This window comes from Sturnira hondurensis, unplaced genomic scaffold (genome assembly GCF_014824575.4).
Source record: "Sturnira hondurensis isolate 20B ecotype Veracruz unplaced genomic scaffold, ASM1482457v3 Scaffold0002638, whole genome shotgun sequence".
NCBI lineage: Eukaryota > Metazoa > Chordata > Mammalia > Chiroptera > Phyllostomidae > Sturnira > Sturnira hondurensis.
The window spans coordinates 16,201,837-16,214,380 of NW_028075269.1; positions in this window are offsets into that span (position 1 = coordinate 16,201,837).

The window sequence follows — 12,544 nt, forward strand, 5'->3', positions numbered from 1 at the left end:
TAACAATTAGCTAAAGAAACTGGATTCTCTCCCACTCTAGTAAATATATGTTAACTATAAGATGAAATAACATTAACTGATTTACTAGTATGCATGAAAGTAGAAAGGAATCACAGAGAAACACCACTAGCGTAGGCTATGAGACCACACAGACTAAAAGCAAATGATCGAATACTTTAATACAAAACAAAAATCAGAGGAGAATATAAAACAACATAACGACCCAGGGGCAATTTTTCCAGTAAGGATTCTGTATTCCTTAGTGTTGCCTTCAATTTTGAACCCTCTTCTGATTCTCCAGCCACATCCCCTCCAGGTACCCAACTCTAGGGCTGAACCTGAGACCCAGCAATTGCAACTCCGGACATTTTTCTATTTAAGTTATCAAAATAAGTCCATCACCACTTTGGGTAACCTAAGTGACTCTTTGTTTCTTGCCACTGAAAAGCAATTATGTAAGGCAGAAATCAATAGCAATTAGAGGTATTCAAAATGAGTTATATTTATAACCCAAGAAAACCAAAGTTATTTTAAAAGGCCCATTAGAAATATGAGTATATGGCTATGCATTTATAATCATGTCATTTAAGTGACACAAATGACTTCTTATCTGGGGAAATATAAGAAAGTGAGTGCTTTTTATTTTGCTTCTAGAAATATGATCCTGCATGTACAGGCATGTATGTCCTGTCAAATGCTGTGGAAAAGTATCTTATTAGATCCAAGATTGTATTAGACGTATATTTTTTGTGATAACAGAGACAGTCTGGTGTCATAGGTACTGTGACAGTGACTGCTGGTTGTCACTCAGCCATTTCCCCTTCTTTCTTAGCTGGGCACATGGCTTCTCTTAACAAATTCTGCATTTCCCAGCCTCCCTTGCAGTTAAGTATATTCATATGAATAAGATTCAGGCAATGCTATGTAAGAAGGGGCAGTATGCAAATTAGCAAGCATTATTTGGTATATGTTTTGTTGCTTTTCTTTCTTGTAATGGGATAAAATAAAACATTGATTGCTGGGGTTCAAGCAACCATCTTGGACCATGAGGTGAAAACCATATGTTGAAAATGATGTAGCAACCTAAAAAATAATATAGCATATTATATCTCCTAATGTTTAGGAAACTGCCCCTGTAGCCCTGTACTGCTTATTTTTCACTAAGAAATGTCTCTGAAATATATCTCCAGGAAGCTAAAAATATAGTAATACTCATCTCCGACTCCACAGATGTATGACACTTTGGGCTCAGACTTACTATCATCTTTAAAGCAGAATACCCTGTTAAACAATGAACCCATTATACAGGATCACATCTTAGAACCAGCACAGATTTCAGATTCAAATGATTCACATCAAAAGGTCCTCATTGCAGGACCTCTGATACTGAAGGCTCCCTTTACTACCAATACCGGCCCACGAGTGTGCTGCCGCTCCTGAAACACTAACCCAAAAGGCAACAGTTCCTAAATGTCACTAGATACTTCATTATAGTGCAGATCAGTAGGCCCAGCCCCTAGGAATTTATGTTTCTGTATTTGTGTCTAATCCAATACTGCTTAAATTATAAAGCAAGGGTGTACTAGACTCATTAGGAAAAGGAAATACAAGTATTACTACAATACATACACAAGGGGATCATCCATTTGTTAATTTGTGAGCAAAGACTGGCTTAACCCAAAGCAACGTACACTCAGTTAAGAGGGATAAATCATTTAGAAGAGACAATTAGACTCAGATTTCAAATGGCTGGCTTAAGTTTCTGGGGACATAAAATATCCTTGCAGAACTGTGCCACTTACAAAATATATTCAAAATATATTCAGATGGGGAAAGAGTGCAGGCTCCAGGGGTGGAGGACATCTATGACAGTTAAAAAATCAAGTTAAAAAACACCTGTTAAAAATCAAGTTAAAAAAACACTCACATGCATGGAGGTTCTACAAAATGCTATGATGTAGATACACTTATAACCCTAATTCACAAATAAGGAAGCTTCTTATTCCTAGAGTTCAAGACCAGTATCTAAACTTGCACCCAAAGCCTCTGATTCTGGTCCTGAGACTTAATCATTCGCTACCTCACCAGGAAATGAGAGCCTGGAACAAGTAAGATGCAAAGCATGCAGAGACACAGGGCCTGGGCAAGGCTGCAGTTGAAAAGGTAGGCAAGAAATAGCACGCGTGTGGGAAACCAGGGTCAAGAGAACTCTGTATAAGAAGCATGAAAAGACCGAAGAGAAGACCTTGCAAGTTTGACTGCAACCAGCTAATCTACAATGACGGCCAGCAGCAAACAGTCACAAAGGAAAATTTTAAAAAGAGTGCTCCTACCTTGTCTATAACTGCCTATAATGAAATAACAAACGAGCCAGACTGCTGGCCTGTGATGGATGTGCAGCCAACACATAACCAGCTCTCCACTAATTAGAATACCATATGCTCTCACCTATAAGAGGAATCTAGTGAACCAAATACACTAACGAACAAAATAGAACCACAGGCACGGAAACGTGGAACAGACTGACAGTGACCAGAGGGGAAGGGGGATGTGGTGGAAAGAAGGGGAAGGGACTCGTTAAAGAGAGTGTGTGACTAACCACGAACAAGGACGGCAGGGTGGGAATTGACTGTGGGGGTGGGGGTGGGGTGGGATGGGTAGAGGAGGGCAAAGAGGAGGGAAAAACTGGGACTATAGTAGAATAACAATAAAATCTTAGAGGAAAAAAAAGAAGTCTCTTTCTCCACACTTCCACAATTAACACTGAATGATGCTGTGAACACCTTTGGTTGTGCTAACCCTGGGCATGAATATTCCATTCATTTGGGCCACACCCCAAATTAGCATACTTAAGAAACGATAATGTGCTTATACTATCTTAATGACAGAAACCTCTCCCAGGAAGAAATTATACTATGGATGCACAATACATACTATCTACCTAAATAATGAGGACACTTTCTGTCCTGATTTTGTCCTCTACTGTGTATGTCCCTCCCAAATTTGCATTTGATAAAATTGTTATGTTCTAAAACTGCCTAAGAACATTGTTGAAGAGCATTATTTTGTTTGTAATATGGTTTGTGAAATATGGAACAAATGTCCTGGTGGTTTGAGATAAGCTGATCTCTTCCATCTGCTTCATACACAGAGTAAGTGGGCCCTTTAAAGAAAAAGAACAATACAGGATACTAAGAGGGATGAATCATTTTGGAGAGGTAATTAGACCTCAGCTTTCAAATGGCTGGCTCGGAGTTCTGGGGATATTTTCGGTATCATTGTGAGAAGAGAGACATTGCCCTAAATCCTTCTCATCACGAGGTGTGTGAGCTCCTGTACCATCTGGCACCCACACACCTTTCAACATCCACACGTCCTCCAGTCCCTTTCTGGAAAACTTCACCTGAGTCCTATGGGCTTTCTTTAAGTTTTTTGAATATTCCCAAATGCTTCCTGTTTTAGGACCTTTGTCTTTGCTAATCCTCGACCTGAAACTCATTACTCCCTTTCTTCCTGTGGCTAAGTCCTACTCGCTCCTTAGGCATCAAAATCATCATCAAATCCTTAGAATATGATCTTTGTCTGACCATCTCCACTTTAAATTAAGTCTCTTGTCTATGAATTCCAGGGCTTAAATATGTTTTTCTTCCTAGCATTTATCACTATAGTATACATAGATAAATCCGTGTAAATATTTGTTTCAGAGATGCCCCCAGCCACTGCACCAGAGCTACCTGTGGGCAATGTTTAAGCTTGTTTTTGTTATGATCATGTTCCTAGCAAGGAGCCTGACCTATAGCAGCTGCTTAATAATCATCAATGAAATGAGTGACTAAATGAACATAAGTTCTTTTTAAGTAAAGACATTAGCATGTGTTCATACTGCAGCATGAAGGGCTGATATTTACTTTAATCAAAAACAAAAGGTTAACTTGTGCCACTAAATAATAGCATCCATTATGTAAAAGATTTAAAGATATAATAAGAAATCATCATGTGTTCTATAGACTTTCCCAAGAGACTTGGAAAATGCCATAAATTAGTGATCCTCAACTTTGGGGGTCACAAATACAACCTAAATTTGTGTAACACAGCATCTCTCTTTAGCCCACCCCTTTCTTCATTGTTTCAGAGTCAGCAAGTCTAAGGGGGATGCTGGGAATCTGCAATAGACAACCACTTCAAAAATTTTAATCAAGTAACTAATTCTACAAATATTCATTGAGAACCTAACAGGTGACAGGCATGGCGCGAGGTGATGAAGACACATTTGAGAGCCACTGCAATAAATGATGATCTGGTGATTTGCTGCACCGCTTCCAATGCTACAATTCTCACTTATTTGTGTTTTCAGTAGATATTACTGATGACCCCCCAAAGCCTAAGGCACTACACAAATCCGAAAGTGACAGATACTCTCCTTCCCTCCAGTTCCTGAAATATCTCAGAAAAGCAGAAGACACGTATTTGTATTTATTGGCTAGCTGCCAAACATCAAGCACTGATAAACATTTTTACAGGTTCTCAAATAGGCATGTTTATGAGCAGTTCTCCAGGTCTCTCAACTATAATATAACATTCACTACTTTGTGCTTACTATTTTTAATATCGTTATATGCATTGCAATTTTAAGCATAGAAATCATTTAGTAAGCACTAAGATAATATTTTTATTGATTGTTAAACTGCATAGGAATTCTATGAAATAAGTACCTTTATTATATATAAGTATCTCGCTGCAGGTCACCTACCTAGCAAGATAAAAGGGAAATATAAAGGCATATAAATAGCTTGACTGCATGAAGCAGTCAGTGACAAGTACCCAACAGAAGGAACTATAAAAAAAGAAAAATTAGGAGAAAACCATTTGAAAGGGAAAACTACAAACAGAAGTGTAGGCATTACAATACGTTTATTATGGAATTCAAGATGAGGTTGTTTCATCTATGACCCTTTTTTTTTCATAAGTGAGATTTTATTGGTTGTTCTAAGGATAAGTTACACAGACCTTTCAAATTTGTACACAATTCTTTTTTTTTTTTTAATATTTTATTTATTTATCTTTCGAGGGGAAGGGAAGGAGAGAGGGAGAGAATCATCAATATATGGTTGCCTTTTGTGCGTCCCCTGCTGGGAGTTGGCCTGCAGGGAACTGGCCTGCAACCCAGGCATGTGCCCTGACTGGGAATTGAACCGCGATCGTCTGGTTTACAGGTCCGCGCTCAATCCACTGAGCTACACCAGCCAGGGCTGTACACAATTCTTAACATATGTACCAAAAATGTAAAGTCATGTAGTTGTGATTCTTTTCTGAAGTTATTCCAGTGACTTTCCAGCTTAAAATTTGGGGACTCATTTTCTTAATAGAGTATCAAGTACCAGTATCTACAAATGTTGATATGCTGTTACATCAAAGTCCAACTAATTTGCCATTTAATATCATATATACTACATAATCGAGTTTTCAATCTTTCAGAGCACATTAACAAAATCACTAGGAAAACTGGACTATCACGATGAAGGTGTCACAAAGTGCACAAAATTCTGACAGGGAGTGCCAAGATTTTTAGTAAAAGACTTGGGAAGGCACTTCAGCCACTTACGCTTCTGTTTCCCTTGTATAGTGTAAGCCATGTTGTGAATTTTCTTATCAAGATGTTCTTTCCTTTTGTGTCTTAAGTACCAACCTACCTCACCTATTCTTGTGCAAGTATGTGTTCCACCTGGGCTTATTCTCCCAGTGGAAGGCAGAGAACGCCTTCCACGGGGCTCTACAGAGTTTGATGATGGAGCAGTTTTCCCTTGCAGAGTAGCCACCCTGGGAAGCAGATTGGTAGTGATCGACAAGTCTTGTTCAACAATTACTTCATTTAGGATTTGTACTGGATTAAAGCGTGTCCTCCCCAAAACTCATGTTCATCTGGAACCGTAGAGTGTGACCTTATTTGGAAATAGAGTCTTTGCAGATGTCGTCCATTACACTGAGGTTGTACAGGATTATAGTGAGCCCAGACCTGACCACAAGGAGTGTCCTTATGAGAAGGCTCTGGGAAGATGCACACGGAGGAAAGGCCACCTGATGGTGGATGCAAAGACCAGAATGATGCAGCTACAAGCCAAAAAAAAAAAAAGCCAAGGATGGCCAGGGGTCACCAGGAGCCCGAGAGAGGCAAAGAAGGATTCTCTCTGGGAGCCTTGGGGGTGGAGGGGAGGAAGACCCTACTGACACCTTGGTTTCAGACCTCCAGCCTTCAAAGCTGGGAGAGAATACGTTTCTATTGTTTTAAACCCCTCCATTTGTAATAATTCACTGTGACAGTCCTGGGGTCCAAAACAGGATTTTACCAGCTCAACCTCTGGCATAAGGCATGACCACAATGCACCTGTGTCATCATAATGCACCTGCTGTCTTTCACTGCCACGACACAACTTCTCCCGGCATGATTCTCAGTGATGGATGACTGTGACCACAAAGTCACTCAAAGGAGGGACGCCTTACCAGACAAGCAACCTACCGGTGATATTTAGGAGTTTACGAAGAAGAACTGCAAACCATTCTAATGTATTCCAGATGAAATGTTCCATTGGCCAAACCTATACTGTTTTGGGGACTCTCATCTGTACAAAGAGATAAAAATAGTTGCCAAAGTGTATCTGTCTCCTTGATTGCTAGGATCCCTCCAGGGATTAACAACAAGAGAGATGACCTTCCACGTTCAGGTTAGGGATAAAAGAATACTCTGGATACTGCTCAGAATGAGTTTAGCAAAATTACCTTTACAGAAGTTTCCCAAAGCTGGGTGCCACTGAAGAAGGAATACTCCATTCATGTTGCCTCAATGCAGAAAGAGGTATAGGTGCATGCGTGCATGTGTGTGTGTGTGTGTGCGTGTGTGTGTGTGTTGAAAGCAACAACCTGTCCCTCTCTTTCAGATCTTCTCTCTTTCCAGCAACAGACCACCTCTGTTTCCAGGGAGATCACAATTTGCATGTGATCTGGCCGTGCTAAATTTACATACATAAAAGGGCCCCAGAAGAGTTGCAGAACAGTCTACACATACCCTATGGGTTTTACACTCTGCAGTTACAGGCAATGAAGTTGAAAGGGAATAGCGAGGACTTGCCAAGATCTCTGCAAATGAGACTGCTGCCTTTACATTCCATTCTCCAACAGAGTATCCTATGACGTTTGGTATGCAAGAAATACTGTGTCACACATTTATAACAGCAACAGACCATGTTTTCCATTGTATTAGTGCTTCACACATATGCGATGAATTCCATAACGTCCCTTTCCCTGAATATATTTAATTAGTTTACACGTTTGTTAATTATAGTATCTTTAATACAATGATAATTTCAAAAAATGTGATTCTTGGACGTCTGGAAATCAGCCAAACTTCCTTCACTCGTTTGCCCCCTTCAGATATAAGTTGAGAGAGGACAGGGGGTATTAACAGCACAGATGCTGGAATCAATGTGATCTGGGTTCAAAGCTTCAATTGTTCACTTTTTACCTTTGGACCTTAGAGGTTCGATTCACTTTGGAAACCTGTTTTCATGTCTGTAAAATGGGTACTCTAATAGTGGCAACTATCGGGTAGGGTGGTGGGCAATGATTCCACTTGCCTCATGTTTCCATAGTAAGAAAGAAAACTTATGGTCCACATTCAGGATGGAAATTTATAGAAGGGACTCTTCCAGTTTGTCTCCACACCTTCATTCCTTCCACTCCTTGGAAAAGAGAGGATTTATCTAACTGGTGAATTTGGCAGCAGGCACTGAGGATACCTTATCAACTCCTTCCTCTCTCCCTTTTCAGATCTGCCTCCCAGCAAACAGGCTTTCAAGGTAGGTGACCTGTGCCCTGATCATCTCTAGGAGAAGGCTTAACACTTGCTAGCCTGGGTGCACACACCTTCTAGTTTATGCAGGCTATCTAAAAAGCTCACTGATGAGCTAAACTATGTTCTCTAATCAGCTTGTCGGATAAAAAGTATAGGAGAAGCATTATTTGATTTCTGTAAAAAAAAAAGAAACAAAAACCCCAGTGTCAAAGGTAGGCTGTGAGAACTGAATGATAATAAATGCAAAAGTTAAGAGAATGCTCAGTTCACACTTATCCAAGGACTATTGGTTATTATCATGACAATTATTTTTGGTTTTATATTACTACCACTAACTGTTACTCCTGCTGCTGCTGCTGCTGCTGTTTTATTCTTATTGCTTTGGGATCGACACCAGCCAAAGTGACCTGTGACTTCTCATATACACAAACGATTAGCACAAGAGTAAGGAAAACTTCAAATGAAAAGTTTGTGTTCAGTTGCTTAGGGGAAAGAAAAGAGAGAAAAGTGTGGATGATATCACAGCCTATGGCACCCAGGCGGGCAAGCCTTTCATGCTCATACTGACCTTTTTGGAGGGTTTCCCACCGTTGTTTCTGAGAATAGAGAGCAGCTGGGCTCTAAGGAGGACTGAGGGCAACATAGTGCCATTGGGGCGTCACTAGAGGTTTGTATCTCAGTGTGCTCTTAATGAAACTAAGTTCCTCTGACCCCAAGACTGGCCTCCGGCCCTGTAGAAACTAGGTATTTTCATTTCATTCCAACCAGTCCTCCTGTCTTTCACTCCCTGTACCTTCCAACACCAACACACATCGTAAATACCAAACTTCCAACCAAAAACACTGCACAGGTCGTTGAGCTTCAGGGAATAGAGCAAGTATTAGTTACATTTTTATTTGTTTCTGCGCTTTCAGAAGCAGTCTTGTCTAGATCCTAGTTTATAATGAAAGTAAGATTGTAGAGAGATAATAATGACGGAAGCAAGGTAATAGTGGCAGGGGAAAGTAGGGAAGAAAAAAATGAGAGAACAGTGAAGGTCAAAACACATTCCCAGAAGAAAGTTATGAAGCCACTTTTAGAACTTGGTATGGCCAAGTTCTCAATTGTAGCAAAAGAAATTAAGATAGATATTAGAATAAATGCTTGACTTTAGCCTGACTAAATTTCAGTGCTGAGTAAACATGATATCCAAATCCTTGACTTACATGTCAGGTCTTTTTCTTTTCTCTTTGGGTTATTGCTCTATATTCTTATCTGTACAATATAATCTGGCAGATGTTCCTCAAATTTTCTTAATAGTTTACCTCACTTAGAAGACTCACTAGCAATTACAATAGTAACATGTATTAAACACTCAACTTTATGCTAGGAACTGTTATAAACACTTCATATGTGCCAATGCATTTAATTGTCTCAGAAACTCTTTAAATATATATATATATATATATTCTTCAGAAAAATTAAAAATAACCATATGAAAAGTAAGCAATTTGCAGAATCATAACAACAAATAGTGATACTGAATACAAACTGAGTCTGTCTCATTCCAGAGCCCAGAATCAACTACTCTGCTAAACTGATTTTGAGCACATAGATATGTGAACAAAAAGTAAATAATGCTATATGTAAGTTTAAATTTATTAAATAGTCCCTCTATAATCATTTCAAGTTTTATGTTTTCCAGTCTTATAGGATCAAAGCAAGCTTTTGCTAATATTGAATAAACCTTTATGTCTCCTTAGATATGAAGAAATAGTGATATGGTCATGGTAGGGTAGAGGCCCAAAGCAGTGCAGAAGATCAAAATTATCTTATATTTTCCATATGTAAATGACCTCACAGCTCATTTACATGACTTAGAAAAGGGTCGCTGATCTCAGCCCCATGTAGTTATCCAACCAGCCCCAGTTCTTCATACTTCTTCCTCCATTCACCATCACCGCGTTATGTTCGATTGGGGATGCACTTCGGACACTTGCAAGGAATAATTCTTCAATGTGTGGAATGTTGAATCAGCATAAGACACTTGGAATTCCTGGGGTAGGTATCAAATACTAAACGACAACCCCACATTCCTTGACAATTCCCCAGATTTCCCCATGGGTAGGACTGTACATGGTTAAAAGCCATTGGTCCGGGTCATCAAAGCTAACCAAGTGATGTATTTCAGAAATTTCTCATTTCTATTTACTCACATTGCTCTACCTTAGAGCATGAGAATCTAGTCGCATCTGCAAGTCTGTGACTAAAGTGGAAGTCCTGTACCACACTCTCTCTAATCAACATGGTTTTTTCTGGACATTTCCTGAGCTGCCACTTCAGATACAGTTTGTGCATCTTCATTGTAATTTATTGATTTCATTGATTGAATCTCTTTTTCAGGATTGCAAACCAGAAATGAATGCATTTTAGCATTTCGCTACTGCCCTAATAGATAGTTTATTCATTTCTAGGAACAAAACCAGCAAGGTCATCCCTTTGTTGGGAAGACGTCACTACCGGTTAGACCCACGCTAGATGTTTTATATGAGTGAGCTCCCCAGTGTAATCTTTATATCAGCTCTCCGTGGTTGCTCTTACAATGCCCTTTTTTAAAAACAAGAAAACTGAGACTTAAAGAGAGTAAAACACTTGCCAAGAAGAACATTCATGAAGGTGATAATTATATAACAATAATAATATTAACATGGAACCTAACTCCTCAGGGTGACATTAACTTCTCAGGCTTTAAATGACTGGATCTAAGGGTAATGTTTAGGAGGTCAGGATAGTTTTATCAGGAAATTGTATAGAAGAGAGGTACTGGACCCTCTCCCCCCCCAAAAAAAAAATCAGCTGTGACTTTGCCTATTTACATGATAAGGCATTTTTTAAACAGTAATAATGAAAAAGTTTCAAATATGGTGGGAATTACCAAAATGTGACACTGAGACATGAAATGAGCAAATGCTTTTGGAAAAGTGGTGCCAACAGACCTGCAGGATGCAAAATTGCCACAAACCTTCAACTTGTAAAAAAAAAAAAAAACAATATCTGTAATGCACAATAAAACAAAGCAAGATAAAATGAGGTATGCCTTTATATGACATATTCAGAAATGCAAGTCTGAAGTTTGATAGAAAAGCCTGATCCAGAAAAATAAATTTGTGAACAGTGATACATAGGGGGAATTTATTCTTTTTTTAAGATTTTATTTATTTATTTTTAGAGAGAGTTAGAAGGGAAGGAGAAAGAGAGGGAGAGAAACATGAATGTGTCATTGCCTCTCACACGCCCCCTACTGGGGACCTGGCCCTCAACCCAGCCATGTGCCCTGACTGGGAATCAAACCAATGACCCTTTAGTTTGCAGGCTGACAATCAATCCACTAAGCCACACCAGCCAGGACACACAGGGGGCATTTAAAGCCATGCAACTACACAACACAACCAAAGAAGTAAGTATTGATGAAAAAGACAGAAAAAAAAAAGTAACTCTGGGATTCTCTATCAGTCAGAGGTGAGGAAAAAGGAGAGAACTCAGCAAAATAAACAAAAGTAACCCACAAGGTAAGAAAACTATCAAGATAGTGCTGTCTTAAAAGAAAACTGAAGACACTTCACAGAGAAAGTGAGCAGCCCTATAAAGTGCTGCTGATGAGTGAAATGAGGACTAAGACTTGCCCATACAAGGACACCCTATAGATGTTATTGGTGGTGTTAACTAGTGTAGTTTCGGTTGAGCCATGGCGATGAAAGCTCCACTGGAGTGGACATGAGCAGGGGTGGGGAGAAACTGCAGACAGTGTGTGGGGACAACTTTGAGGTGGCTTGCTACAGAGGAAAACAAAAGGTTGGGTAGCAGGTTGTAGGAAGTAGGTCAAGGGTAAGTGATTTAGGATGGGGGAAATAACAGTAGGTATGTTTGGTAGTTGGTAATAACCCAGCAGAGACTGTGAAGTTGATGTTGTAGAACACAGAGAAGAACTGATGCTGGCCAAATGCCTTTGAGTAGGTCAGAGGCAATAGGATTTAGTGCACAGGTGGCGGGACTGGCTCTTGTTTTTAATGGTTTTTTATTAGATTTTTCCATTACCATTTAATCACCTTACATTCCCTGCCTTAGCAATCACCACACTGTTGTCCATGTTCAAGAGCCCTTTTTCCTGTTTACTCAGTCCCTACACCCCTGACCCCTCCCTTAGCTGTCATCTCGCTATGACTTTGTTTCTACTTTGTTTGTTAGTTCGGTTTATTCATTAGATTGCATGTATGCATGAAATTATATGGTATCAGTCTTTCTGTGACTGGCTTATTTTACTTAGCATAATGTTCTCCAGGTCTACATATACTATCACAAAGGGTAAAACTTCCTTGCTTTCCTTTTAATGGCAGAATAGTAGTCCATTGTTTAAATGCCTCATATTATTTTATCCACTAAACTACTGATGGACACTTGGCTGCAATGAACATAGGGTGCTTATGTTCTTTCAAAGTAGTGTTTTGAGTTCCTTTGGATATAGTCCCAGATGTGGGATTACTGGGATAAAAGGAAGATCCATTTTTAACTTTCTGAGGTATTTCCACACTGCTTTCCACAGTGGCTGCATTCCCACTAACACTGCAAAAGGTTTCCCTTTTCTCCACATCCTTACCAGCACTTATTGTTTGTTGATTTATTGATAATAGCCAATCTGACAGGTGTGAGATGGTATCTCAT